This window comes from Rhagoletis zephyria, unplaced genomic scaffold (genome assembly GCF_001687245.7).
Source record: "Rhagoletis zephyria isolate East Lansing unplaced genomic scaffold, Rhagoletis_zephyria_1.1 Rzeph_scaffold_00209, whole genome shotgun sequence".
Lineage (NCBI taxonomy): Eukaryota > Metazoa > Arthropoda > Insecta > Diptera > Tephritidae > Rhagoletis > Rhagoletis zephyria.
The window spans coordinates 282,676-308,141 of NW_016157293.1; the positions used below are offsets into that span (position 1 = coordinate 282,676).

The 25,466-nt window shown below is 35.1% G+C and overlaps 1 protein-coding gene and 1 long non-coding RNA gene across 3 annotated transcripts in view; both read left to right on the forward strand.

Annotated features, from left to right (window-relative positions):
• LOC108358120 (uncharacterized) overlaps positions 1-25,466 on the forward strand; it is a 310,350-nt gene that overhangs the window by 253,477 nt on the left and 31,407 nt on the right. The window lies entirely within an intron of this gene.
• On the forward strand, positions 12,678-13,990 carry LOC108358122 (uncharacterized). The gene is made up of 4 exons (XR_001846712.1): positions 12,678-12,851; positions 12,929-13,001; positions 13,065-13,140; positions 13,203-13,990. It is a non-coding gene; the product is annotated as an uncharacterized LOC108358122 (long non-coding RNA).

Below are 25,466 nucleotides of genomic sequence, written 5' to 3' on the forward strand. Positions count from 1 at the left end.
ACCTGTCCCTTGCTAGTTTAAGAGACAGATCCCTTAGAATGAGCTTGCAGGTAGCGAGCGGCATGCCTAATCCCTTCCAGGCCTGCGAAAGTGGAGCGGATGTGCCCTCTCTTGCAAGTTCGTCCGCCTTTTCGTTGCCTGGTATGTTCCGGTGCCCCGGAACCCATACCAAGTGAAGTGCAGACTGCTCAGCCATCTCGTTTAGAGATCTGCGACAGTCCGCTACGGTTTTTGAACTGCATGTGACCGAGTCGAGCGCTTTGAGTGCGGCCTGACTGTCTGAGTAGATGAAGATATCGTTATAAATGACTTCTCTTGTACGTAGGTGTTCAACCGCTTCCTGTATGGCAGCGACCTCAGCTTGAAAGACGCTGCAGAGGTTGGGTAAGCGAAAACATATTTCCAGCCCCAGTCGGGCCGAGAAGACCCCCCCTCCTACCTTGCCGTCTAGCTTAGAGCCATCGGTGTAGAGGTGGAGTGATCCATTGTCATCGGGAGCCCTTCCTGACCAGAATTTTCTATCTGGAATGGAAATCCTATACCTCTTTGTGAAGTTCAACCTTGGTGCACAGTAATCCGTGTCCGGTATATTTACGTCCTTTAAGATTGCGGTGTGGCCTTCCTGAGTGTCCCTCCAGCCTGGTAGTTCCCTCAACCTCAAGGCGGCACACCCCGCTGATTGCTTTCCAACAATTTCAATTGGTAAAATATCGAGGAGCACGCACATAGCCTCCGATGGAGTTGTGCGCAGGGCCCCACAGATGCAGAGCATCGCAGTTCTTTGCACCTTTTGGAGTGCTTCAGTTGTAGATTTCCTGTTGAGACTTGGCCACCATACCAAGACCCCATATAATAGAATCGGCCTAACAACTACCGTGTATAACCAATACATGATGCTAGGGGACAGCCCCCAGCTACGCCCAATCGCCCCCCTTGCAGCTGTAGAGGGCTACCGTCGCTTTTTTAACACGCTCTTGTATATTTTGCGCCCAGTTAAGCTTTTTGTCCAGGACTACGCCTAGATATTTTGCAGACTCCCCTAGCTTCAGAATCTTATTGCCTATGGCAGGGAGCTGAAGTGAGGGGATTTTGTACTTCCTGGTAAAGAGCACCAGGTCCGTTTTTTCTGGGTTAACACCCAGACCTTTCTCCGTGGTCCATCTCTCGATTAACCTTAGTCTGTCCTGCATAATGTCACAAAGAGTTTGTGGAAATTTTCCACTCACAACCACCGCAAGGTCGTCAGCATACGCTATGACCTTGGAGCCTCCCCCCCTTCTGATACGGATTCCATACCACTGCAAAAGTTCCTCCATGAGGATCTCTTGCTCTTCCTTAGTAGTTTCTTGTAATCTTTCAAGTTTAACTTATGGATTTCCCATTGCATATCGCCTCCCGAGGATTTTGCGAGATTGAAGGCTCTACGACAATTTTTGCGGGCCTCGTCAATCTCTGTACTCCACCAAGGTGGTTTCTTTTTGCCTCTCGGCTTTACCATGGGGCAGGCCTGATCCAGAGCCTTGCCACATGCCGCAGTAAAGCGATTTGCCAGCCTATCTAGGTCCCTAGAGTTTCCTGGAATTGCTAGTGTGGTTCTTGAGAGCCGCTTGTCAAGCTCTCTTCTGTACTTATGCCAGTCGGCTTTCCTTCAGATTTCTTTTGGCAGGTACCTTGGACGGGACCCCATCTAAGTCGAATTGGATGAAGCGATGATCAGAGAAGGAATGCTCATCAAGCACCCTCCAGTTCCTGATCATGACCTCCGCATCTTCTGAGACGAGGGTAACATCCAGGACCTCTCTTCTGCTCTTCGTTATGAAGGTAGGCTCGCTACCCCTATTGCTTATAACTAAGTTCGATTTTAGTATGAATTCAAAGAGTGACTCACCCCGTTCATTGATGTCTCCACTTCCCCATGTGCTATGGTGTGCATTTGCATCACCTCCTAGAATCAGGGCCCCGTCCCAGCGCTCCACTAAATGTTCGACCGGTAGGGTTGGAACAGGCCTGTCATGTGCCAGATACATCGAGGCAAGCCTTATTTGTCGTCCGTTCGCCTCCAGACTGATGGTGGTGGTGTCCTCGTCACTGAACTGAGGAAGAAACAATATTTTTAGTTTGGTACTTACAAGGATGCAGGCCCTTGGTTTACCTATGGTAGCTCCACTTATCAAAGTGTGCTCTGCCGACTTCAGCCCGCATATTCTATGCCCTATCACCCAAGGCTCCTGGATGAGGGCGATGTCTGCTGCCCCCTTGGAGAGCTGGAGCAGCAGTGCAGCCGACGCTGCTTTGCTGTGGTGGAGATTAATCTGGAGGACGCGAACCATGTTGGCCGCACCTTCCCACCCCCTCCACCACTGTTGAGTTCGCCTCGTCGTCATCTGACATCAGCTCCTCTTCTGTGTATTGCCGGAAGATATGGTCGACTCCCAGAGAGGATGTAGATGAGGCGTATCCACCAGCCAGGTCATCCATCGGATTGGCCTGGTTGGATTCCTCGTCCACCTCATCCTCGCTGTTGTCTGCTTCCGGCTCAACTTCGTTGCCTCTTGCTGCGTTCACGTCGTTCGTGTACACCCTTATCTTTGCGGTGTCGAAACCGTAATTGATGACGCCCCCAGTCTTTTCGAGGAGTGGCAACGACTCCTTATTTAGCAAAAGGACCGCCTGACGAGTCGCCTTTGTGATATGCTCTAGCCGCACCACCTTCCAATTGTGAGAGGGTAACTCGGGATTAAAGAGCCTTATAATCTCAAGCACTCTCTCTGGTTCGGTCGGTTTGGCCGGTATCCATGCCCTTGCTCTAGGCCTGGATGGGATGTCCTTGAAGTCCACAGCCCGTAGCATCGCTCCGGGGTAGACCTCTCCCAGCATGGCCATAGCCTTCTTGTACATGCCCGCAGACCATTCATCGTCGCACGCGACGATCTTGACGTTGCCTTGGAACCAACCTGCGTCCCGGCATATCGGAGGTGGTCCGGGGTGCTCCCGAAGCACGCTAACGCAGATGTTCGCCAATTCCGCTTTAACCCATTTCCAATGAGCTCTCAGTGCCAATTCGTCTTCCTGGTTCTCATCGAGCACACCCAGGAGGATCCGATTTTTGGCTACCTCAGCAAAGGTGGGGCCTTGCGTCCTGGCTCTTTTCGACTTGTTTTGCGCAACCTCCATCGATCTATTGCGCTTTTCCGCAGCTGGTGGCTCTCCGAGCACCGGCAGCTGATAGTCGGGCACTATCGTCATTGCCCACGCTATCTCCGACCGGATCTCTTCCACGTGACAGGGCAGCGCCCTGCTACCATGGCCATAGCCTTCTTGTACATGCCCGCAGACCATTCATCGTCGCACGCGACGATCTTGACGTTGCCTTGGAACCAACCTGCGTCCCGGCATATCGGAGGTGGTCCGGGGTGCTCCCGAAGCACGCTAACGCAGATGTTCGCCAATTCCGCTTTAACCCATTTCCAATGAGCTCTCAGTGCCAATTCCTCTTCCTGGTTCTCATCGAGCACACCCAGGAGGATCCGATTTTTGGCTACCTCAGCAAAGGTGGGGCCTTGCGTCCTGGCTCTTTTCGACTTATTTTGCGCAACCTCCATCGATCTATTGCGCTTTTCCGCAGCTGGTGGCTCTCCGAGCACCGGCAGCTGATAGTCGGGCACTATCGTCATTGCCCACGCTATCTCCGACCGGATCTCTTCCACGTGACAGGGCAGCGCCCTGCTACATAGGTCCGGGGTTAATGCGGATCTCTTCAAGATCCTCATGGCAGCCTTCCTGTGCTTAGCAATGGCTGCGCTTGGTGGTGGCCTGTCATCAGGCCTTGTAAATGCAGTAGGAGTAGGGGGAGGCGGGGCCCGCGCATCAGCTCTGGCGCCCCCTGGGGCTGCAAGCTGCAAGCCAGGTTTGCCTTCACTGGTGCCGGGAAAATCCCGTTTCGGTTCCCCCACCCTCTTCCTTTCCGCTTTTGTGGATACGCCTGACCCCGCCATCGCCAGAGGCTTACGTACCCCACTAGTGTTGGCCACGTCGTGGCTAGTAGAGGGACCCTGCATCGCATGGGCCCCATGGTGTCTGGGCAACTGCCCTTCCGACTTTTTATGAGTGCCGGTCTCAATTTCCGTTGTTGTTGATTTTAGTATCTATAATTTTTTTCTTTTAAAGATTGGAAAATCTGCAGAACATGAAATAATCAAGCATAACAACCATCAAATGATAGCAGCTTTTATCATTCAGTCCATGGTTTATCCACATACATATAATGTCCTTTTTTAGAATATTATGATCAGTTTTTATTTGTAAAGAACGATCTTCTCATTTCCCAATACCAGGCGCTCATGCATGTGAAGTAACAAGTTTTCTATTTTTAGGGTGTGTGTGAATCGGTAACAAAGTTCTATAGGGAACGCTGTTGAATAATATTTTTACTATGGTGAGAAAGTTTTCCCAATCTGCTGTGTGAAATGAAATCTTTTTTGACAGCGATAAATTTTTGATAACCGCAGATTGATGCGGTATAAAATATTACAATTTGAAGGAAATTAATATTTTAAGAAAGCATCTACCATCGTTGATTGCAATTTATCAATTTAAGCTTTTATTTAACGAAAAATTACACACATTAACAATATTTGCGATTGTCAAAATTTTCTATGCATTTGTCAAAAATTTCACTAGCTTCATAAGCTACTGAAATTTTATTCACCTCATGTTGTCAAAAATTTACTCGCCGCGAACTTTGTTACCGATTCACACACGCTCTTACAAACAAAATTGTTTGTATAAATTTTTAAATTTCCAAAATTCTACTTTGTACAGTTCAAAGGCTTCTACAAAAAAAAATGTATTTAAAAGTTCTACAGACAAATTTATACATATAGAAAGCTTGCTACTTCATATGTATGAGCGCCTGGTATTGAGAAATAAAAATATCTCTTTGGGCGTGGGTGAATCAGTAACAAAGTTTGCGGCAAGTAAATTTTTGACAACTATGAGGTGAATAAAATTTCAGTAGCTCATGAGGCTAGCGAAATTTTTGACAAATGCATAGAAAATTTTGACAATCGGAAAGATTGTTGCTGTGTTAATTTTTCGAAAAACAAAAGCTTAAATTGATGAAATGCAATCAGTGATGGTAGATGTTTTCTTAAAATATTAGTTTCACTTCAATTTGTAATAGTTTATTCCGAATAAGTCTGCGGTTATCAAAAATTTACTGCTGTCAAAAAAGATTTAATTTCACACAGCAGATTGTCAAAACTGTCTCACCATAGTAAAAATATTATTCAACAGCTTTCCCCATAGAACTTTGTTACCGATTCACACACGCCCTTTGTACAAATAAAAATTGAGTTCGTTAAATAAAATTGACTGCAAGTTTCCTTCAAAAACATGCAGTTGGTTTTAAACAGCATTAACAGAATATCCAAAGCTGGTACGTACTTCTGGTCTTAGGTAATGCTTTACCAAAATGTAGCAGTAGTAGAAAAGCAGAAGTAAAACGACTATTTTCTCCTATAAATATTTTCTTCAAGGCATATTTTTTCAGTGCAGTACTGAATGATCAAAACTGCTTGCATTCAACCAAAATTTACAATCACGATGATTGCGAATACTTTTGGTACATTCACATTCTATACTGAATGGAACTCTGCCATTCAACAACACATTACGTTTGTTTTTGTTTCAAAATAATTTAAGCCACTCAGGAATGAGGTTTTTTTATACAGCCAAACAATCAACATTTTGAAACGAGTGCCAAGTGAATGCAGATCCTACTGATTCAATCATTTTACAGCTCTGATATCTATGTACATATATGGATAATTTCCAAACAAAGTGTACATGGCAGGTATTTGTTATTTTTTTTTTTTGACCGGCATCCATCGTTTGTATCGAATTGATGTTAATTTCGAAAACATGTTAAAATATTAAGAAAAGGAGTTAATGTTTTGGTTTTGAATTAGTTGATTGATAATTTTATCCTTTAAAATCGTTTGCTGACGTGAATACGAAACTGCTTTCAGGCTCTTCAAAAATTAATTTTTGTTCTTATTTTTGCATTTTTGTAAAATATTTTCCAGAATATAACATTTGCATATCTTTTTAAAACTCATTTATGGGATAAGCTAATGTTGCGTTTTTTCTGGGAGGCAGGCGTTTTGTTTAATCTTTCTTCGGCAACAACTTCCCATATATGCCGTTTGAACACTTTTGGAGAAGCAGCGAATTAAATAAAAAATTCTTTTCCACCTAAAAGTGACATTCTGGAAATATTTTACACTTTTTTTTTTCTAAGAGTATAATTTCACGAAAGCATAAAAGCAAGAAAATCGTTGAAACCCCTGAAGCAATAAATATACATTGGAAATTATCTTATTTTTAGTGTTTTTTGCATAAAAACTGGTAACTTTCCGCAAATATTTAGTCTTACTCGTTAATATTAAATGCCTTTTTAACTTTATCGGCATTAATTAATCACACTACTTTAGTTTGAAAAATTGTATTGTTCAGCCAGTGTGTACTGCACCAAAAATCTGGAAAAATTTCGTCTGTGGACTTGGATGTGTAACGTTATATGTACTTGTACATATGCACAGTTTAAAAAGGCCATGAAAACACTAAGTTTCCAGCACAAATCAATAATTCAAGTTAATCAACAAAACCATACAAGTACGTTTATTAAGTGCAAGTTACTCAAAAATTGTACAAAAAAACAGTTGCTTATATTATAACAGCAACTGTTTGATGATTTTAAAAAGTCTTTCGTTTTTAATAAACACCACTCATTTACTTGTATAAAGTAGGAAAAAGATGACTTTATTTTTATTCACAAGTGGTATTTCGACATAATTTGTCGTAATGCTGTAGTTTGACAAAATTGTATCAAAAATGTCGATGTAGTACCAATGTACTTTTGGGAGCCAAAATGTACCAAAAAAGTACAATTGTACCATCAATTTCATCACTGGTTCGCAATAACAATAAATATGTAAGGTAAGACCCTAACAAGGGGATTGCTTTACGCATGGCCAGCTATGTATACGTACTGAGTAGAGCATGATCTTGCCAAAATACCAAAGTTAAAGTTAAATACCAATGCATGTGGTTTTTAGAATAAAGAAATATGCAGATTTTTTAGACCACGGAGCACGCCGAATTTCGGGGATTATTACTAGTTTCCTTTATTATAAAAAACAAACATTTTTTAATGGCACACAAATATAGACGAAAATTAATAAAACTCAAAGTTAGTACATTTTTTTAAAATGAAATTAATGTAATTAAAAACTTAACTTAAAAATACATTGGGAATTTCCTGAAATAAAGGTATTTACATTTTTGGGGTAAAATTAAAAAAAAAAACTTGTGTAAAAAGGTCACTTTTTAAATAAATCACACTTTATTACAGGAATATAGTCGTGTAATAGATTATTATATTTTATAAAACTAGGTTTCAGTCTTTTGTAATGGCTAACAAGTATAATTAATTAAAACAAAATCACGTGTCAGTTCAATGATATAAAAAAACACACTTTTTTCTTTTTTTTTTTTAAATAAAAATGTTCTAACATAAAAACTACTATTAAAAACAGTTGAAAAAATGCGAAAAAAAATGTTTGCAGAAGGATATATTCTACCGAAATTTACAAGAAAATACTTTTTCACGAAGACTTTATTTTAAACGAATCAGCGCAGGTTTTGTCTCAATCTAATATTCTTAGCCGGAGGTATCTATACGGTTAGAGATCGATATAGTCATGTCAATAAGGACACGACATTTTGACCAGTTTTGGCTATATTTCTTATGTTGGTTCACTTTTTATTTAATTTTTTAAATATCTAACAAAAACCATATAAGTCCAAATTTAAAACAAAGAAAAGCAGGAACATTTTTACAACAACAACAACGTTTTAATAGGAATTTCTAAGTATGCAGATTTTTAGCCTACTAAATTCCAGATGAAGGAACTGCAAATTTCAATTGGTTAAGATTCGCGTTGATTTTTCATATTCTTTTTTTTTTTGCTGACGGGTTCACCCATAATAATAACAAAATCCCCCAAAAAAAAGTTATTAAAAATCAACGCGAATTCTTAGCCAAATTAGACTTTTACTTTCTCAGCTATAATTTAATTGGGTATAAAACTGCAAACTAAAATTATCTCAAAATTCGTAATAAAAAGTTTGTAGTAAAATTTTTCTTAATTTTTCCTCAAAGTTTGAAATTTCGACATATATGTTTTATGTAAGATAATGAGCTATATTTTTTTAAAAATTAATAAACACTAAACAAACAAAAGAAAAATAGTCAAAGCTGGTCAAAATGTCATCCCCTATAATTTTTCACATGTCTGCATGTATTCAACGTCGCAAACGGTCTTGCGCGCAAAGCCAAACCAAGGATGACATGATATGAAACTCTCTCATTTTGCTTCCGAGAATCTAACTTAAACTCGTTTTCTGACTTGGCAGCACTGTCAAATAAAGTTGGACTGAACAGCTGACAAGCAAAATAGCGAGCTGCCACTAGATACGCACAAAATACACCGATTTAATTCCAATGGATTTCCTGCAAACACATTAAAAAATTATGCTTAAAGATAGTGTTTTCAAGAAAAAACATTTTATATGGTAATTTTTAACACCAACTAATCAAGAAGATACTAAAAATCTAAAACGTTTGCTTGTTTTGTTAAATAAAAAAATTCACAAAAATTTGCTCAATAAATCTCCCAATATGATTTTCGCTGCTGTGGCAATATTGAGGGATGTTATAAAAAAGAACCTTTTCCCAGCGCTCTCATGAGAAAAAGAGTTTCGTATCATGTCTTCCTTGTCAAAACTGCAGAGGCGCTGAATTTGTGTATGTGTTCATGAATAAACTATGAGCCACTTAACTCATCTAGCGGTAAACAATGAATCTCTCAAACAATTGCATAAAGAGAAGCAAGCCAAGCCAAGTGGAAGCGATAAGCAATTGTGAAAGATATTCATGCTACTAGTTTACAAGCTTACGATTGCCATAAATTTTGCTTCCATTTTTTTAAGATTTTCTAATTCATGCTCACTAGTTTACAAGCTTACGATTGCCATAAATTTTGCTTCCATTTTTTTAAGATTTTCTAATTTGGTATCTTCAAAAATTTTCGCGTTTTGAATACCCACTAAATTTGGTGCGAAAAGCATGAAGTTGGCAACAGAGAATGTAAACAAAAGTATTTCATGACGTCAGCGATTAGGTGGATGCTGTCAAATCGACGAAGAGAGGGTTAGCGGTCCGCGAATGGCGCGACCTTTATTTTCTGGATCGTGAGCAAGCCAAGCAATTGAGAGAGAGTAACATTTTTTAGTGAGAGCAAGTTTGAGTGAACAATGGGCTGATTCACGAGCATGTGAGCATATTCATAAGCTGAGCTATTCACTGCCGAACTCTGGTATGTACACTTATATATACATACTAAGATGTGAACAGTCAAATACGTGCGTAGTAAAGTTTTGTATGAAAATATTATTTTTAAGTACGAAAATTTTTAAACGATGATCAAATATAAAGTATTCATGATTACTATGCATTATGTCCCTCAGTGTATTTGTAAATTAAATATACACTGCTTTAAATACTTGAAATGTGATCTAGGAAGCACTTCTAAAATAAGTTTTAAAATAAACTTGCAGTAAGTTTACTTCTACAAGTGTAAAGTTATCGTTTGTAGCAAAGAGTTTTTAAGAGAAAATATTCTAAAATGTTTGAGGCATGATAAAAATATTTATAACATATATGTAATACTTCTATATTGGTAGTAAGCTAACATCTCAATGTGTAAGCATTCCGAAATCAAAGCGAGACAGTCTAGTACTGTTTTTGTCAATGTATTGTGTACTTGAGTGCCGTTTTTGTAAATGTGTCGTGTACATGTTTATTTATAAACGTATGTGTTCCTTTTCTTTCGTACGTGTTTATTGATATATCTGTACTGTAGTGTTTTCGGACGGTACTAGCTCTTACTGCCAATATAGGAGTATTACATATATGATTTATAAGGTACAATCGCTGAGAGCCAGCTTTGGGAATTTTGACGTTTGCTAGCATTTTTCATTTCATTTGTTTGTTTTTATTTTCACTCAAACCAAAGAAATATATTTCTGTCGAAACATTAAAATTTGAATGTACATTCATAGATATGTACATATGTATGTATGTATGTACATATGTAAATAAATAAATGTTAGCAATTGTGCAATGAATTTCTGCCCACATGCTAATGCGAAGATTTTGGCATACATTTAAGAAAATTTAAGCTTGAAGTCACAGTGGTGTGGCAAAAAATGAGCCTAGCGTACATAGGCCCTTGGGGAAAATCCGCTGCCTTAACACCACCAACCTCGATCAAGTTTTGCGTACACAGGGTAATTGCGGGAACTTGAAAGAACTTTATACTGCTTTGCTTGCAGGTAAAAACGGTATTGCAGCCGCTAAAGCAGCATCTCATTTTCCTTCTATAAAACTTTAAGTTCTTCCCACATTTGAATAAATAAATTTTCAAATTATAAATTTTCATTTGTTTATTTTGAATCTATTTGACATTTGAATTATTTCGAGAGAGTAAACTCAAAATGCTAGCAAACGTAAAAAAACCCAATGGCGGACGAATTGAGCGAGCGGTTTTACCTTTAAATATTTGTATCATGGTTTGAGGCGTATATTTATAAACCACTTTACTTTTAAAATGAAATGCAAATGCAGAAAATGAGAAACAAATGCGGTGAAGTCCATTCTGCAAAGGAAATAGAAGCTCTCTTTCATAAAAATTTTCTTCGATAATGGGCTGGATTCCGAATTCACAACGAGGGTCGAATACATTCGTTAAGGAAGGCTCTGATATGCTAGAGAATTGTCAATTTATCGTGTCGAATACCATCCTCTTACCCATTCGTTATAGAAGGTGAAGCAAGAGATTCGTTCTCCAATTATTTAAGAATGTTTAATCAATCCCAATGTTGAAATGACCGCTACCCCCTCTTCTATGGTGTGTAAAAATTTCATCGCTGTACCGATTACCAGTAGCTCATGAGAACAAAATATGTATTAATTTTTATGATTGGAGTATATGTAAGTTCAAAACTTATCCGTATTTCTAGGTTTTTTTTTTTTTTTTTTTTGGCTTTGACAGTGGTGAAGTAAATTAGAGTTATGTTACTTTTCACGACATTCATATTGGATATCGAAGATAATTTTCTAACGTTCGCCACAATGTTTATTGGGTAATTTTCAAACATTTCGTAATTGAAAGAATTATTATTTTTTTTACTTAAAAAAAGTTCTTAAAACTTCGATATTTTTTGGTATTCGCGATACTTACTCAGTACTTGTCAAAAAGTATCGAGTTCCCGATACTACTCAGTACTGTACTCGGTACTCGTATCGTTCTATCGCTATGCACACGGGTATTATAACTTTGTTCACATAACGGTTGTTTGTAACAGCCAAAACGAATCGAGATGGATAAAGACAAATGTATACATAAATGCTCAGAATGAAAAGAGAAATCGATTAAGCCATGTCTGTCTATCCGTCTGTGTGCACAATAACTCGAGGGAAAAATTTAGATGTGTCTACGAAATTTGGTAAGTAGGTTGCACTTTATCCAAGGTAGGTTGGGATTGAAAATGGGCAAAATCGGGTAATAACCACGCCCACCTCCCATATAGCGGTTTTTTCGAAATACGCAAAAACCAAGATATTTCCGCAAATACTGGATCCAAACTGTTGAAAGTTGGTATTTGAAGTAGAATTTTGGCATAAAATAAGACAGTTATGAAATTTTTTTAATGACCGTGGTCCCGCCCACTTATGATGAAATGCTGTATCTCTGTATTCCCTTTACCGATCCCCCCCAAACTCGGTGCACACATTGCTAAGGCCCTCACTAAGAAAGACCTTTGAAATCAGACAAGAACCACGCCACCTCCCATATAACGGTAATTTACAGAAATACGAAAACTGCGAAAAATTTGTAACTATTTAAGCTAATTTACTCAAAATCGATATATGCAATGACCTCTTAGCAGAAAATGATATTTAGAGAAATTTTTGGAAAATGGGCGTGGCACCGCCCACTTACGCCTACATATTGTATCTCGGTACCCGGTTTATCAATTTCTACCTTTCGGCACATTTCGCAACCTTGGCGCAAAAAATCAATATGTTGAAATGTTTTGAAATCGGACTACACTTACTGCCACTTACCATATAACGGTAAATTTCAGAAATACGAAAACTCGGATCTATCAATAACTAAAGATGCCAACTTACAATAATCATCTAACAAGACACAAGATTATTGATTTTTGTTAAATGGGCGTGACACCACCCACTTATAACCACGTGGACGTATCAAATATTCTCTTTTGCTCTTTTGATTCTCGTCTAAGCCCTTTCATTTGACACCTCATTTTTGAAAATCGAATTAACGGTGCAAATCTTATGCAATTAACAAAATTGTCCTCGCATTGAATAGTATCTCTAGCCACACCAATTTTCCGCGAATGTTTGACGTAGCATTTACATTCACTTATGAACGAGAACGACAGCAGTGAACGTTCGCGAAGGCATCGATGCCACTTATAGCTACACATGATTCAATAATACAAGGTTGGATAACCTGGCAGTTGTCTCGCTCCCGCATTCTGCCTTAGCCTGTGTTGCTTTCTTTTTTGATTTATGGAAACTACTACTAAAATACAAGGAGAAATATTGTGTTCGCATAAAAAGTTCAACAGGCAACACTGCCGATATTTTCATCGATTGTTTTGTGGAAATTCATTTTCTTATTGCGCAAATTCAAGTAAGTATGCCAAAAAATCTAAAATAATGGAAATATTTTGAATTAAAGCAATAATTTACATATGTATTTCTTTGCAGAGCCTCCGAGTTATTCACAATTCGTATTAAAGAACTAGAGTTTTAGAAGAAGTAAAGTTTTGCATATTTACAAGTAAGTACACCACACCATAAAAGTGAAAGTGCAAATATTAATAAAAAATATTTTCTTGTGCAGGTCCGGATCATCTGTGTGTCCGTCCACATTCGCTGGAGCAGGGATTCTCCCTATTGCAGCCTTTGCATATTTACAAGTATGTATACCACCCCATAAAAGTGAAAGTACAAATATTAATAAAGATATTTTCTTGTGCAGGTCCGGATCATTTGTGTGTCCGTCTACATTCGCTGGTCCAGCGATTTTTATATACTTCCAGGATTCTAATCTGATCGCAGGTACAACTTTTTCCTGCCCGCAAGCTCCACATCATCGTAGCGCAGCCCACTTTTAGCGCAAGACCTTTACAATATCGCACACCGTGTTCAAAAGAGTCACAACTCAAATAATACGTTTGTAAGAAAATGCGAAAAACTATTTCTTAGCACACGGTAATCACATGGACAAGGGTGACTTTACCTTAGGTTTTTTTTATAACAAATTATAAAAAAAAATTTCTGCAGCTTTTGCTGAAAGTTAAATAGAAGCTCTGTGCATAATTTCAAAAATTACAAATTTTGAGGTGTGACTCTTTTGAAGACGGTGTGCGATATACTGGTGTTTTGTATGTAAGTTTTAATAAGTGGAAAAAGTCTAGTGTACTAACCGTTCATCTATAGAACACCCAAAAAAGTACAAAACATTAAAATTAAAATTTAATTAAAAAACCAAATGTAATTAAATTAGGATATTCAAGGTCTACTTTTTAAATGTAACCATTATAATGATTAACAAGACTCATAAGAGAAAATAGTAGAAACATTTCCAAAAATTTACATGTTTAAAAAACGAAATGTAATTAAATTACGATACTGAAGACATATTTTTTAAATGTAACCAATATTATGATTAAGAAGACTGATTGGAAAAAAGTACTAAACATTAAAATTAAATTTTAATTAAAAAACCAAATGTAATTAAATTAGGACACTCAAGATCTAACTTTTCAATGTAACCAATATAATGATTAGCAAGACTGATTGTAGAAAATAGTAGATAACATTACAAAAAAATTTAAATTTGTAAAAAACTAAATGTAATTCAATTACGATATTGAAGATGTAACTTTTAAATGTAACCAATATAATGATTAGCAAGACTGATTGTAGAAAATAGTAGATAACATTACAAAAAAATTTAAATTTGTAAAAAACCAAATATAATTCAATTCAAGATATTTTACATGTAATTTTTAAATGCAATAAATTTAATTTGTAATAGATTAATTTATATGGATATATCAATTACTTCATTACTATTTGAATATTTCTTCATATAGTCTCTTTGAATAAAGGATTTGTTTGAATTCCATTCATTTTGTTAATATATAATATTTGGGAATAGTTGTCGATACGATTTTTCTTTGGTCAGAATTTTATGTGAATATTCATTAATTTCATTTTAATATCTATATGGCATGTTTATTATACCATAAAAAAGTTAATTCATTGTCTATTGTGTATATCAGTGAAATCCGCTTCATATATTCAATTAAATTTAAAAAAAAACCCATTTCAGCACTACCACACTACTTTTCCCACTACCTTTTCACAAAAGGGGATAAAATGGTTACCCGCTTTCTCTTTCCTTCTCAGATGCAACCTTACAAGGCAGTCGATTGACACAAATCTCAATATTTATCCAACCTTGTATTATTGAATCATGATAGCTACATATATGAACAAACAGCGTGCGGTCTACCAATACATACGCGTAAGAACAAAAGCGGAAACGTTTTCTACCTAACATTCGCGAACGGGAACGATCTGGACTTGTTTTATGCTTCTCGTTCGCGAAGGAGAATCAATAGGGAATATTTGATACGTTCAATAGGGAATATTTGATACGTTAATAAAAACTACCTGAATATAAATTAATTCAAGAACAAATGTTTTTGATAAACTTTTATAATAACAAAAAAAAAAAATAAATAAACAAATAACATTACAAAACAAAAAATCATTCAAGAATCTATTTATTCACTTATTTATGTAATAATAATAATAACAGATTGGCGCTTACACATATGTTAGTGTTTGGCCGAGCTTTTATGTACATACATAAATATTAGACAGCTGCATGAATGTAGTGGTTGGCATTTATGAGACAGTCGTTTGTGCTCCACACTGTTTGCTCAAGGTTCATAGAATAGAAGGTTATGACATGGTGCTGTCAAAAATTTGTTTTCCACCAATGACGTACTTGCGAAGTGAGTTCTGATTGGCTGAAATGTTTTACGAAGAAGGAGAGTAAACAAAACACAGAAAATATAGTTGCGGTATAGCATATTTTAGGAATCCTAATCAAATGGGCATTTTTGATATAAAATCGTGGCAAAGCTTATTATAACAACGTAAAATTTTATAACTTCACGTGAAACTGTATTAACATAATAATATTCGTACAATAGTCACAAATAAAATGTAAATCGAATGGTTATTGAAATTTGCTGGTGATTTTATTCTGAAAAAGCGTTCATAACATTGGCAAAATTTCGCTACTGAAATTGCGATTCATCTTTAGACATACGGTAAAACCTAAATTACCTTTTTTAGTGTAATTTTTGCAATCAAAAACAGCGCACTTAAATTTGTGGTAATTTAAATAAACTCAAAGACGCAGAAAAAAGCACAAACTTCGACGCAAATTGTCAAACGGTAAATATCAGGGTTACACTTATTTGAAATAAAACTTGATGTATTTTTGACTAAAATAGTGTATTTTTATAAGATAATTTTTTAGGAATCTGGCAACTCCAAAAATTGAGCCATCTACGTCATCAAGATGGCGGCCATGGCTGATGTCGTAACCTTGTATTCTACGAAACTTGCTGTTTGCTCATTCAACCCTTAGCAAGCAAGATGAATGAATGAGTGTGCAGAGAATAGTGAGAACTGCTTTCTTGGTAAAAAAATAAAGAGACACATGTTGTGCCAAGAGATACCAGAGAGTTGTACTGCCGCCGATGAGTGTGCGAATATCTGAAGAAACACAGTCGCAAAGCAAAATATTTGCCTTTTGATAAACGGAAGCAAAAGAATTAGAAAAAATGCCATGTAAATATGTATGTTTTACCCATATATGTAATACTTCTATATTGATAGTAAGCTAACATCTCAATGTGTAAGCTTTCCGAAATCAAAGCGGGACAGTCTAGTACTGTTTTTGTCAATGTATTGTGTACTTGAGTGGCGTTTTTGTAAATGTGTCGTGTACATGTTTATTTATAAACGTATGTGTTCCTTTTCTTTCGTACGTGTTTATTGATATATCTGTACTGTAGTGTTTTCGGACGGTACTAGCTCTTACTGCCAATATAGGAGTATTACATATATGGTTTTACCATGTTTTTTTTTTAAATAATTTATTGAAAATTACCAATAATTAGATTTTTCCATAACTGCTTAATAAAGAAAAATCGTTCTTATATTTACATACGTATTTCATTGTAAGTAAGAAAAGCAACATTTTTCAATAACTAAAATTTAATTCATTCCTACATGCACACTTAATGAAAATAAAAACAGACTTCAGAAAAAAACATACATATGTGCGTATGTACATATCGCTCATTTACTTTAATACTTCATAACTGGGTAAAAATTTCTCATCTGGACCTCGGATTCTGGATGTATTCAGATCGTTGCTAGCTGAGGAAGCCATCATTAAATTCTATAAGAATATAAAAATATGCTTATTTATAATTATATCAACTTAAACAAAATTATACATTTAAAAAATTTTAAGTGATTTTTTAGATGTACTTACATGAGTAGTCCACTTGCAAAGTGCGGTATGTAAAATTTTTTCGATTTTTAGTTTTTGGAGGATTACGTACCAGTTTTTATAGTAGTTTCATGTCCACTAACAACACAGTACAAAATCTTTTTATATTCTGAAAAAAAATATAATCAAATGGTAACTCTTCTTCCATAAGTCGATATCACACTTATTTATAAACTTTCAAAACTATACATCTTCTGATGAACTTACAAAACTGCTTTAGGTCGTATAGACTGTTAATGTTATCTTATGTCATGTTATGTTATGTTAGAATTTTATAAGGCTCTTATTTATCCAAGTTTTCAGGTAATAATAAAAAAGATTCAATTTAAATGTTGCTTGTTGTCGTAGTCGCTTTTTTTAATTTATGGCTTTCTATTATAAAATCACATAACGCTGTTTGCAAGTGGACTACTCACATCTTCTGCGTACATTGCGACGATTTTGCACGATCTCTTTGTAGATATTATTCAGCTGGTAAATGAATAGAAAAAGCGTACAATGAGAGTTAGGGTTGACGCGGGTAAGCACTAATTAATAATTTGGAAAGCACAAATTCTTACATTTTGTTTACCTGTTTCATATTCTGCATATATCTCCCGGTATTAACCTATACCTGCTAAGCTGACCCTTTAGTAGCTTAAATATGCTTTTATATTTGTGAACTTGCATAAACGCAGTTGCATACAGTGCCATTCTGGCGTTGCGTTTATACATTTAATACATATGTGTGTACGAAATTCGCGAATATTAAAAAAAGGTTTATGTAAAACTCGGCAAGTGAAAAAAAACCCAAAGAAGCTGTTAGTGCTGCTGCATTCTTCCAACTTGTACGCACTAGTTTTGGTTTACTAGAGGGAAGGTATCCTCCTTAACAATGCCAAATTCTCTAAAGGAAATCTTTAAGGACACGCTCTTATAGCCCAGTTATGCATACTTAGCTTTGCATGAGAGTTGTCACATAAGAATCTTTTAAATGGGCTTTGCGTGTAAGATGTTACCCAACGCATAGCACTTAACATGTAGAATTCTGTTGGGTTTTGATTTTTACGTAAAAATGGTATAGCAGTGCAAGTATGCATAACTGGGCTATTACTAACAAAATTTAGTATAAGGGGATTTTTTTTTTAAATATTCGCAATGTTTTTCGTATTAAATATTTTTTGTTTATTTTGTATTAAAACATAGCTTAGGTTTTAACAAACACCATATAAATCCAAGTTTCAAACTTTGTACGAAATTGATGAGTATTTGCAGTTTCTTGAAAATTGCAAACTTTTTTATTAGTAATTATCCAAATCCAGCATACGGTTTTATATCCCATTAAATTTTAGTATAATAATGTGCAAATTTTAAATTTCTTAAAGTCCGTGTAGATTTTTGATGTTTTTTTTGCTGACGGTGCTACGCATTTTCTCCCATATTTCCTGAAAAGTGTCAACCAAGACAAAAAAAATAGAATTTTGCCTGGACAAAGTTTATAGATGCCAATCGATAACTACATATTTTGTCTTTCATCCACCAAAATATTGGACTAATTGGTCCATTCTATTTCAAGATATTTGCGGCTTTCCAACTACACTTTTAATTTTTCTTTTTTTCGGAGAAACCATACCTTCCTGAAATCCTTCATAATTGTAGCACACGATTAAAAAGAATTGGAAATCTATACGAAAATTTAGTACAGCTTATGTTCTGTAAGCCTTACAACAAAAACAACGTAAAAATGTATTAGGAACGGTCCAAAGTTAAATTACAAATTGTGCTTTTTTCAAGCGTTCGGACGCACAATATAATTTACATGTAAAAAAAAGAGTCGTAGCGTTTACTTCATTTGTCAAAATTTTAATAATAAAGCTAGTTTCGGTTACTCTTGCCAGTCGCATAAAATTTTTTTCGGAAAGCTATAGGATTATCGATTGTAAGCAGGGACCGAAAATAACAGTTATTTTTAAAATTTTAATCAAAAAGTCAGGTGGATATAATTTGTCTATCAGATATTTGAATACAGCATATTGATGCTGTTATGCTAAGGAATAATAAACTTAAAAGACTTTAATTTTTTAGACTTTTATGAAAAAGTCACTTTATAATAATTATTTTTTGACCGATTTTTTTTTGGTCAAAAATAAAAGTTAAAATTTGACTTTTATTTTTTAAGTCAAAAATAAAAGTTAAAATCTGACTTTTATTTTTTCGGTCAAAAATAAAAGTTAAAATTTGACTATTATTTTTTAAGTAAAAAATATAAGTTAAAATTTGACTTTTAATTTTTAAGTCAAAAATTAAAGTTACAATTTGACTTTTATTTTTTAAGTCAGAAATAAAAGTTAAAATTTGAATTTTGTTCCTATTGAAAGCAGATGTTAAAAAAGTTAAATAAAATTTTAATTAAATATTAACACAGTTTTTATTTTTAGAATTATAAGTACATGTTGTATTTGTATTAGAAAGTTAAGGAGTTGGTGTTTTGCATATTTTGCTCTGAAAATACGAATTACATTTAATTTCCTTTATTTCAATATTAAATTGTTCACTCTTTCATTGCAATGACTCAGAATTCAATTTCACCATTAATATAGCAGCCAAGTTCTGTTCAGACAAATTGTAGCGCAAGTCGCTGAGAACAATCTTAAGTGCTGAAAACGCGCGTTCTACACTAACTTGTGTCGCAGGTACTTGATGAATAATACATGCCAAGTCCTTTAGACGGGGATATAAAAATTTTTTGTTTTCCCAATATTCCATAAGGTCGACAGCAACGTCAATACGCTTCTCCTTGTATGAGTCAATTTCCATGAATGCTTTGCGAACGAAATCTTTGGAACATCCATCGTCTTCATCGGACGACGCATCTGATAGCTCCATGTCTAAGAGTCCAATTCGTAATTTTGAGGAGCTGCTTTGGTTTGTTGCCTCATGAAATGGGAATGACTCACTACTGGATGTTGTTGGTAGTGGATTAAGACAAGTCTAGTGTATATAAAAAATAATAAATAAATAAAAATTTTCTTGTGTATTACTAAATCTCAACTTTCAAAATTTAGTATAGTTACCTGTTCATTATTTTGGATTTGTAGGATGATGTTTTTTAAATGTTTTTTTGCGCGTCCAATTTTTTCTTTCGACAAAACTCTTCTAAATCTTGGATCCAGAAATAAAGCTGAATACATTGTATCATTTTTCATCAATTTTGACTGCCTTGACTTGATGCATTCAACGAGAATTTTACTAATTTCAGTCATATTAGATTCCAAGTCAAACATCATCTCCAGCCATGCTTTATAAAAGTCTCCCAACAGCAATTGACTTCTTTGCAAACTTAAAGTTAAGATGTGCACAGGAGTAAGAACAGATATGACAGTCTCTATTTCCATCCATTCCTCAGAATTCAGTTGCTTGGATACAGCTTCGTTATCTAGGCAAACATCTTTCAATTTTAAGACACTCTTTAACATTGTAAAAGTTGAGCTCCAACGTGTTGGGACGTCCAATTGGGGTTTCGGCAATTTTAAGTTCTTAATTGTGAAGCTGAAATATATAAAGCAATAAGATTAATATTTCGCGATTGAGAGTTATAGTTTACCGAAATGAAGCAGTTCTTAACAGCTTAGATAATTCTCGAGCTTTTCCAATCAAGCTTTGATTTTGCTTAGATAAGAAGTCTTTTACAGACAATTGAAGTGTGTGGGCAGCGCATTTTATTGACACAACATTCTCGTACACAATTCCTTCCGTAATTTTTTCCGCATTGCTATACGTACTTTCGTCATCTTGACTGTCTTCACTCTCATTTTGCGTAAGTAATTCCACACATTTTACTAAATTTCTACCACTGTCTGTCGTAATTGAATATATTTGCTTAATGTTGATCTGGAAGTTTCTAAGTATATTCTCAATTACTGCCTGCAGGTTTAGAGCAGTATGTTTTTTCTTTAGTTCAACCATAGCCAAAGTGTAAATTACGATCTTCTTATTTACTATTAATTGAACATTCACTCCCAATATAGACCGATCATTTCGTGTGGCCGTGTCCAACTTCAAACTAACAATTTTTCCTTTTAAGTTATTAATTATGCACTGTTTTATTTGATCACATTTCTCGGTAATAAATTCCATAGCATTTCTTGAAGTTATTGGTTCCATTTTTAAACCATTAAAAATTGGATTTGTTAAAGTCTTGAAAGCCTTAAAATTAAAAAATTTCAGAGGCCGTGCTTCGGTGGTGATCATACCAATGCAAGCATCTACGACCTCCTTTTTGGACATTTCCACTGTAAATTTAATGCGATAATCATCATTACTTAAATCCTTGTTTGAAAGTTTGCTCAATTTTTCGTAGTCCGTATACATGTCTGCATGGCAGTTTTGCAAATGTCTTTTTAAATTGGTTAAGCTTCCAGCATTGATGACTTTCTTACATATTTTACACATACTTTCTCCACCACTCTCAATGTAATATTCGCGGATTAAAATATTCCGTTTACGACCCATGATTTATCAATAAAAATTAATTAATGAGTTAAAAAAATCACGTTGTCAACTGCATTAAAATGAACTGTTTACGGATATGCAAAGCAAAGGCAAAGAAGAGTTGATAATAATGATATAACAATAACAATAACAACCGTATAAATAACGGCAAAATAATATTGTCATCAGTGTTGCCGCTGCCTTTAAATTTTTTTTTATTTTTCTTATATTTCCATTACATTTTTATTATTATGGCATAATCAATTTGTTTGTTTCTGACTTAAAAAATAAAAGTCAAATTGTAACTTTAATTTTTGACTTAAAAATTAAAAGTCAAATTTTAACTTATATTTTTTACTTAAAAAATAAAAGTCAAATTTTAACTTTTATTTTTGACCGAAAAAATAAAAGTCAGATTTTAACTTTTATTTTTGACTTAAAAAATAATAGTCAAATTTTAACTTTTATTTTTGACCGAAAAAATAAAAGTCAGATTTTAACTTTTATTTTTGACTTAAAAAATAAAAGTCAAATTTTAACTTTTATTTCTGACCGAAAGAATAAAAGTCAAAAAATAACTATTATATTTTGACTTTTTTGAAAAAAGTCGTAACTGTTACGGTCCCTGATTGTAAGTATATTGAAAATCGGAACGTCCGAACGCTTCAAATAACTTTTGTTCATATTTTTCTATGTAGGTACTGTTACTCACAAAATTAAGTATACGGTTTTTTTTGTTAGTATTTGCAAAATTTTTTTGTTAATTTCATATTAAGATATGGCTTATATTTTAGCAAACCCCATTGAAATCCAAGTATGAAACTGTGTACGAAAATAATGAAAAATCTGCAAAGTTTCAGCAAAATTGCAAACTTTTTAACAAGAATTTCTAAAAAAATCAGGTATGTATGTTATTTTATAGTCCAATCAGTTTCAGTATAATAATGTGCAAATTTCAAATGTCTAAAAATTCGCGATGATTTTTGAGAACTCTTTATACATTTGAAATTCGCACATTATTGTACTAAAACTAAATGGACTACAAAACTGCATAACTGTTTTTTTTTTTTTTTAATTCGTGTTAAAAAGTTTGCTTTGCAGATTTGTCATAATTTTCCTACACAGCTTCATATTTGGATTTAAATGGGGCTTGCTAAATATAAGTCATATTTCAATACAAAACAAAAAAAAAATTTTGCATGTAAAATATTGCGAATATTAACAAAAACAAAGCGTTTACTCAATTTTGTGAGTAACAGTATATAGACATAGTACATATCGACGCCTCCAAACCATACTATGCTATGTCATCTTAAAGCATAAACAGACGGCAGCGTGGATCCAGATCAACTCGTTAATTCGGAATTATCTCGGGAATTAACTACAGTTGATCCGAATTAAGTCCTAGAGAAGATTCCCAAACTTACCTCGGATCAAGGGAATATTCGATGACAACACTGACCAAAACTCAGAGAGCGTAGAATACAGAGATAGAGCGAAACTATCATGCACATATACCTTATCATCGGTAATGCAGTAACCATACTAATTCAGATAGGAATCCTATTGAAATTTAATAAGAACTTATTTGTATTAATATGGTGACTGCATTACCGACGACAAGGTCCATGCTAGTTTTGAATTTTCATTGTGTTCTACGCTCTCTGAGCAAACAAATACGCAAACAAAGCAGCCAACTACTTCATCCGCGGGAATCGAGTGGTGAGGGCTGCGTACCAGGTTCAATCCTCGGTTGGAGCGATTTCCAAAAAAATTTTGTTTTTATTGTTACTTAAATTTGTTTAAATTTTATTTGATTAATATATTTAATTTTACTTTATTTTATTTTCGTTTGTTTTATTTTATTTCACATTTTTTATTTTATTATTAGTTAATTTCAATTTTTGGAGTTTGATTTTACTAAAAAAGTCAAAGACAACTAACTAAAAACAATTTTAAAAAATTTAGAAGTTATAACTGAATGAATAAAAAAAATTAAATGAATATTCTACTGGCCATGGGATTCGAACCTACGACCTCGCGGCTCATAAATCCGCATTACTACCGTCTGTCAAGGCACAATTTTTATTAGATCAATTGCGCCGTTATCCGGATCAACGTTGCCGTCTGTCTGTGCTTTTAGACTTAGTCAGACTTAGCATAGTATGGTTTGGATGTGTCGATATGTACGTCTGCTTGTACGAAGAAATGACTTCTACGAACGTTAATTAAGGCCTTCGTGTAGATGTAGAATTATTTACAATAAAACCCCATATTTGCATTAAAAAAATGAGTGTGTTTAAATTCTTAACCAAAAAATGTTATCCCTCGGAACGTCCGAACGGGAACGTCCGAACAACTTCGAACAGTTTTTGGCAGCTACTAAACATCGTTAGGAAGTTTGAGTTGACGCAATGGTTATGGCTGCTTATTATTCTAACTACCATTCATACATCATTTTTTGTAGCATTAACAGATTCGCAGAATTTAGCATAAATCATCAGTCATCTTCGATACGAGTTCCATTTTGGGAACGTCCGAACGGGAACTTTTAATCGTTATTCACTTACCATATAACATTTGTGGAAAATATTTTTATTGATTTCAGATAGGTATTGATGATAACCAGGGAACGGATTTTTAGGACCTAAAAACCTATAAAAAAAGCAAAATAAAATAACGAAGTAGGCTGGAAAAGGCAAAATAAAATAGCGAAAAAGGCAGGAAAAGGCACTAGGTATTGCAAAAAAGGCAAAACGAAATAGCGAAAAAGGCAGGAAAAGGCACTAGGTATTGCAAAAAAAGCAAAATAAGGCACTAAAAAGACAGAAAATACGAAGAACAATCAAAAAATACATTTATTTTAGAAATGTTTATATTACAAGTAAAAAGAGAAAAACTATGAACTAGTTTCATTATATGAAAAATTTGTACTTTGAATCTTTGACTATTTTATCCTTTCGGGTTTCTAACTCATAAAACTTTAATATGTATAGTTGTAGTAACATTGAACCACAAGATGCATTTTGAAGTTTTCTGGCAACATTTTCATTCGATTTTCGCGAAGAAAAGCCTTGAATATACTAAATGTGTGCTCGACGTAAACTGATACAAGTGGAGCCCAATTTAAATAAGGAACGTTTGAAACGTTCATATTATCAAAAATAAGGGCGTTTTCCTCGCCCTTTATAATTTTATCCACACCCCTTATTGTCTCCAAGCCTTCGTTAGCTGAGAAAACGGCTTTGAATTTTTCCAACACCAATTTGGCAAGAGGTCTTTGCGCTTCTATAAGCCGCATGGGCAATGTGTACATTTTTTAATCTTAAAAAAAAAATTGTAAATGCTATAACCACTTTTTTAAAGGTAGAAAAGGCAAAAAAGCCAAATATCTTAAAAAAGGCAAAAAAAAGGCAAATATCTTAAAAAAGGCGAAAAAAGGCAACATCAAATGCTATCAGGGAAAGCTAAATCGTGGACATTCTTAATCGAATATACTCTATCTCTTTAGAAGAAAAAAAGGCAATTTCCATAAAATCCGTTCCCTGATGATAACTATTCATAACAAAAAATTTGTGTTCATTCAGAGCCTACTATAGTTTTTATATTGAAAAAAGTGTTTCCAAACGGAACGTCCGCAACGCAGGAAACACCCATATATGTAAAATAAATTTTGAGCATAGTCTAAGGTACATTCATATGTACATATGTATTTATGTAGGTATGTAGGTTGCAAGATTTTTCTTATCCATGTCTCATTACAAAAAAAAAAATATAAAAGGCATTAACTAATCAAAATTCATTCTTCTTCTTCTTTTTTGGCGCTGTAATCGCCTAAGCGATTTTGGCCGAGTTCAGCAAAGCACGCCAGTCGTTTCTCCTCTGTGCCAACTGACGCCAATTGGAAACGCCAAGTGAAGCCAAGTCCTTCTCCACCTGATCTTTCCATCGCAGTGGGGGCCTCCCTTTCCTCTGCTACCACCAGCGGGTTCCGAGTTGAATACTTTCAGAGCTGGAGCGTCGGTGTCCATTCGAACGAGATGACCAAGCCAGCGGAACCGCTGTATTTTAATTCCCTGCTCTATGTCCATATCGTTGTAAAGCTCATACAGCTCATCGTTCCATCGTCTGCGGTACTCGCCGTCGCCAACGCGTAAAGGCCCGTAA